Below are 6,023 nucleotides of genomic sequence, written 5' to 3' on the forward strand. Positions count from 1 at the left end.
CTGGACAGGGGAAGGACATTTAAGAACAAATACAAACAATGTAGGATGCAAAGCCAAGAAAATCAGACATGAAGAATGATTATACCGTCCCTGGAGATTGTCTACATGTGATAATAAATGTTCATATTCCTTAAGCAGGTTTGGGTCATACTTTCTGTTACTTGTGGCTGAAAGCATCCTAACTTGACACTCTATTAGGGTAAAAGAGAATAAACATGTGATCGTCTTGATGGTCTAAAACATACATTATCTAACATTTTCTGTAAAGGACTAGAAAATAAATGTTTTACACTTTGTAGTCCATTCATCTCTCTCACAACTGCTCAATTCTTCCATTGTAGGGTGACAACAGCCATAGACATGTAAATGAATGAGTATGGCTATATTCCAATAAAACTTTATGACAATGAAAGCCAAATTTCGTATAGTTTTATTCTTCTTTAGATTTTCTCCCAGCTTAAAAAAAAATACAAAACCATTCTTAAACTTCCAGGGAAAATGGCAAAGTAGAAAGATCCTAGGCTCACCTTGTCCCATGGATACATCTAGATAACACCCCCATCAGTATAAATAACCCAGAAAAGGACCCAAAGACTGGCAGAACAGACTCTCCACAGCTAAATGTATAAAAAAGGCCACATCAAAGAGGGTAAGAAGGGTGGAAACACAGGAGCCAAACTGACCAATGGGAGAGGGGAAAAGAACAGACCCCACACCAGGTACCCAGGCATGGGGAACTACACCGGGAAGATGAATCTCCATATTTGGCTTTAAAAACCAGAAAGGCCTAACTTTGTGAGCTCCCTCAATCAGTGGTGTGAACACCTGGAACTTTAAAAATCAGCAGGCTCAGCTCAGGGAGAGCCAAAGGGTGACAGGAAAGGGAGTCCCTGCCTTTAAAGAGGCAGCACAACAAACAGCCCTTTTGAGATACAATAGACAAGCAGCAGTTTGAAAAATGCCTGGGGTATACAGGAGGGAAATTTGTTTACTAAACTCAGAGTATGTGCTGAAGGGGTAGAGATCTTTGGAAGACTTCTCTAAGACAAAAGAGCTGGGAGATGCCATTCCCTCTCCCACCTCCCAGCTTAGATACACAGACATCTGCCAGAAACAGCCCAGCATGAAAACCCTCCACCTAGCTTGCTAACAGCATGCCCTATGCCCACACTCTTCTGTGGACTCACCCCCTGCAATCCAGCATCAGTGGGAGTTTTCCCAGGTGGCTGCAGATCGCCTCTTGTGGCAGAACAGGCAGGCCCTGTTGGTACCTTGTGGTCTGCCCCTGTGTTCTCTTGTGGATCCATCTCCTCCAATGTGCCCTTGGCAGGAGTCCATCCAAAGCAGTGCTACAAACATGGCAGTGTGCAAGCAGCCCCAAGAAGGAGCTAGCACAACACCAAAGTGATTCCTGCCCCAGCAAGAGGGGAAGATAACCACACACACCTCTCCAGCTATGGACCCAGTAGTGGGCTGGGGGTAGACCTCTGGTCTCACTACAGGCCCCACCCACCAACAAAAGCTTCATAGGAGGATGACACAGGAACAACACACTGCATTTTGGTTCTACTTCAGCTCTTGCGAATATATGGTCTGACTCAACTCAAGCCCAAGGCAGCCCCACACTGGCCCACTAATAACACAAGGAGTAAACTCTGCTTACAATGAGCAAAGAGAACAATTACAGATAACTGGACTAAAGGCAAACATACACCAGCCCAGCAGTAAGGTACACACAACACACACAGAAACATGACTAAGTGCCAGGTTCTGGTGAACAGGGCAACACTGCACTGTTGACACTGTAGGATCTCTTTTTTATTAAGGCCACTAGTTTCAAGAGCAAGAGAATGTTGCTGACTTCCCTAACACATAGAAACAGTGAATTAGAAGAAACGAGGAGGAGCGGGGCACCTGGGTGGCTTGGTCAGTTAAGCATCTGACTTCAGCTCAGGTCATGATCTCACGGTCCGTGAGTTCGAGCCCCGCATCAGGCTCTGTGCTGACAGCTCAGAGCCTGGAGGCTGTTTCTGATTCTGTGTCTCCCTCTCTCTCTGCCCCTCCCCTGTTCATGCTCTCTCTCTGTCTCAAAAAAAAATAATAATAAACGTTAAAAAAAATTAAAAAAAAAAAGAAGAAACGAGGTTAGATAATATGTCTTAAATGAAAGAATAGAACAAAATCACAGCAAAACAGCTAAATAAAACAGAGATGAGCAATACACCTGATAGAGAATTTAAAGTAATGGTCATAAAGGTACTCACTGGACTTAAGAGTGGAGGATCTCAGTAAGACCTTCAACAAAGAGACGGAAAATATGAAAGAGAACCAACCAGAGTTGAAGAACTCAATAGCTGAAATTTACAATACACTGCAGGTAATAAATGGTAGAGTAAAGGAAGCAGATCATATCAGCAAGCTAGAAGACAAAATAATGGAAAGCAACCAAGCTAAACAGGAAAAAGAAAAAGAACAATAATAAATGAGAATAGGTTAAGGGAACTCTGCAACACCATCAAGCATAATAACATTTGCATTACAGGGATCCCAAATAAAGAAGAAAGAGAAAAGGGAGCAGAAAACTTATTTGAAGTAATAATAGCTCAAAACTTCCCTAAACTGGAAAAAGAAACAGACATCCAGATCCAGAAAGCAAAGAGAAACCCAAAAAAATCAACCCAAGGAGGTCTACACCACACAACACATAGTAATTAAAATGGCAAGAAGTCATCATAAAGAATTTTAAAAGCAGCAAAAGAAAACAGTTACATACAAGGGAAACCCCATAAGGCTATACACTGATCTTTCAGCAGAGTTTTGCAGGCCAGAAGGGAGTGGCAAGATACTGTCAAAGTGCTAAAAGGAAAAAACCTGCAACCAAGAATACTCTATCCAGCTAGGCTATAATTGAAAATAAAAGGCAAGACAAAGAGGTTCCCAGACAAACAAAACTTAAAAGAATTCATCACCATTAAACCAGCCTTATAAGAAATGTTAAAGGGGGGATTCTTTGAGTGGAAACAAAGTACTATATGCAGAAGTAAGGAAAAAAATTCACAGGTACACATGAACATAAAAGGTAGTAGATTAATCACTTATAAATCCCATATGGAAGTTAAAGCACAAAAAGAGTACAATCAAGTACATCTGTAAAAATCAGTCATGGGATTCACAAAATAAAAGAACATAAAGTATGACACCATATACCTAAAACATGGTAGGGGGAGAGTAAAAATTCTTTTAGAGCACTTTTAGAATGGGTTCAATCATAAGTGACCATCATTCTAATATAGACTGCTATATGCACAAGATATTATATATAAACCTAATGGTGACCACAAATCAAAAAACCTGCAAAAAATAAAAAGGAATCCAAGTATGTCACTTAAAAAAGCCATCAAACCACAAGAGAGCAAGAGAGAAAAGGGGCAGAGAAAAAGTACAAAAACAACGATATAAAACAAGTGACAAAATGGCAATAAGTAATACCTAACAATTATTTTGAATATAAATGGGTTAAATGCTCCAATCAAAAGACATAGGGTGACTTAATAAAAAACAAGACCCATTCATGTACTGTCTACAACAGCCTAATTTCAGACCTAAAGATACATGCAGATTGAAAGTGAAGGGATGATAAAACATTTACCATGCAAATGGAAGTGAAAACAAAACCTGGGGTAACAAAACTCATATCAGACAAAAGAGACTTTAAAACAAACACTGTCAAGAGCCAAAGAAGGACATTACATAATCATAAGAGAACAAGCCAACAAGATATAACAATTGTAAATATTTGTGCATTCAATATGAGAGCACCTAAACATATAAAGCAGCTGTTAACAAACATAAAGAAACAAGTAGTAATACAATAATAGTAGGGGAATTTAACACCTCACCTTTATCAGTGGATAGATCATCCAAACAGAAAATCAACAAGGAAACAATGGTTTTGAATTACACATTGTACTAGATGGAGCTAACAGATATATTCAGAACATTCCATCCACCCAAAAACAGCAGAATACACATTCAAGTACACATGGAACATTCTCCAGAATAGATCACATACTGGCAAAAAAAAAAAACCAGTCTCAGAAAATTTAAAAAGATTGAAATCTTTTCATGCATAATTTCCAACCACAATGGTATGAACTAGAAATCAACTGCATGGAAAAATCTGGAGAGAACACAAACACATGGAGGTTAAAGAACATGCTATCAACATCAATGGGTCAAAGATACAAAAATACTATTTTGAAAGAATACATGCACCCTGATGTGTACAGCAGCATTATCAACAATCACTAAATTATGGAAAGAGTCCAAATGTCCATCAATATTTGATGAATGAAGGAGAGATGTGGTATATACGTACAATGGAATATTATTACTCAGCCATCAAAAAGAATGAAATCTTGCCATTTGCAATGACATGGATGGAGCTAGAATGTATTAAGCTAAGTGAAATAAGTCAGAGAAAGACAAATACCATATGATTTCACTCATATGTGGAATTTAAGAAACAAGACAAAAACAAAAACAAAAACAAAACATGGTGGCAGAGGTGGAAAGACAGGAAAACCAACAAACAGACTCGTAACTATACAGAACAAACTGATGGTTACCAGAGAAGACGTAGACAGGGGTTATGGGTTATATAGGTAATGGGAATTAAGGAGGGCACTCGTGATGAGGACCAGGTGTTGCATTTAAGTGTTGAATCACTAAATTCTATGCCTAAAACTAATATTATACTGTATGTTAACTGATATTTACATTAAAATGTGGAAGAAAAAATAGATTTTAAAATAAAATTTTTAAAAACCCAACTGATAAATGAAGAAATCAAAGAGGAAATTTTAAAAATACATGGAGGGGCTCCTGGGTGGCTCAGTCGGTTAAGCATCTGACTTTGGCTCAGGTCATGATCTTGCAGTTCATGAGTTCGAGCCCTGCATCAGGCTCTGTGCCGACAGCGCTGAGTAGGGAGCCTGCTTCGGATTCTGTGTGTGTCTCTCTCTGCCCCTCCCCCACCTCTCTTTCAAAAATAAAGAAAACATTTAAAAAAATAAAATTTAAAAAAATAAAAATACATGGAGATAAATGAACATAAAAAGACAATGGTGTGAAATCTTTAGGATGCAGCAAGTTGTTCTAAGAGGAAGGTTATAACAATACAGGCCTACCTCACGAAGAAAAGTCTCAAATAAAAAACCAATCCTTATACCTAAAGCTAGAAAGAGAAGAAGCAAAACCCAAAAACAGGAGAAAGAATGAAATAACAAAGATTAAAACACAAATGAAATAGAAATTAAAAAAAAAAAAAGAACAAATCAACGAAGCCAGGAGCTTGTTCTTTGAAAAGATAAAACTAATAAGCCTTAAGCCACACTCATCAAAAAAAAAAAGGAAAGGGACATCTGGGTGACTCGGTCAATTAAGTAAACGGCAAGGTCATGATCTCACAATTCATATGTTTGAGCCTCTCATCAAGCTCCATGCTGATGGCACTGAGCCTGCTTGGGAAGTTCTCTTGTTTCCCACTCTCTCTGCCCTTCCCCTCTGTTCAAGTTCTCTCTCAAAAATAAATAAGCAGACTTAAAAAAAAAAAAGGACAGGACTCAAAATCACAAATCAAAGAGCAGTATTAATAACGAACATCACAGAAATACAAAGGATTATCAGAGATTATGAAAAATTATAAGCCAGCAAACTGGATGACTTAGAAGAAATGAATACATTCCTAAAAACATATAACCTCCAAAAACTGAATCACAAAGAAAAAGACAATTTGAACACACCAAGTACTAGCAATGAAATTGAATCAATTATCAAAAAACTCACGACAAACAAAAGTCCAAGAACAGACAGCTTCACAGGTGAATTCTACCAAGAAGGTAAAGAAGAGTTAATAGCTATTCTTCTCAAACTATTCAAAAAAAGAGAGGAAGGAAAACATCCAAATTCATTCTATGAGGTCAACATTATCCTGATGCCAAAACCAGATAAAGATACTACAA

Source organism: Acinonyx jubatus, chromosome D1, assembly GCF_027475565.1.
Source record: "Acinonyx jubatus isolate Ajub_Pintada_27869175 chromosome D1, VMU_Ajub_asm_v1.0, whole genome shotgun sequence".
Taxonomy (NCBI): domain Eukaryota; kingdom Metazoa; phylum Chordata; class Mammalia; order Carnivora; family Felidae; genus Acinonyx; species Acinonyx jubatus.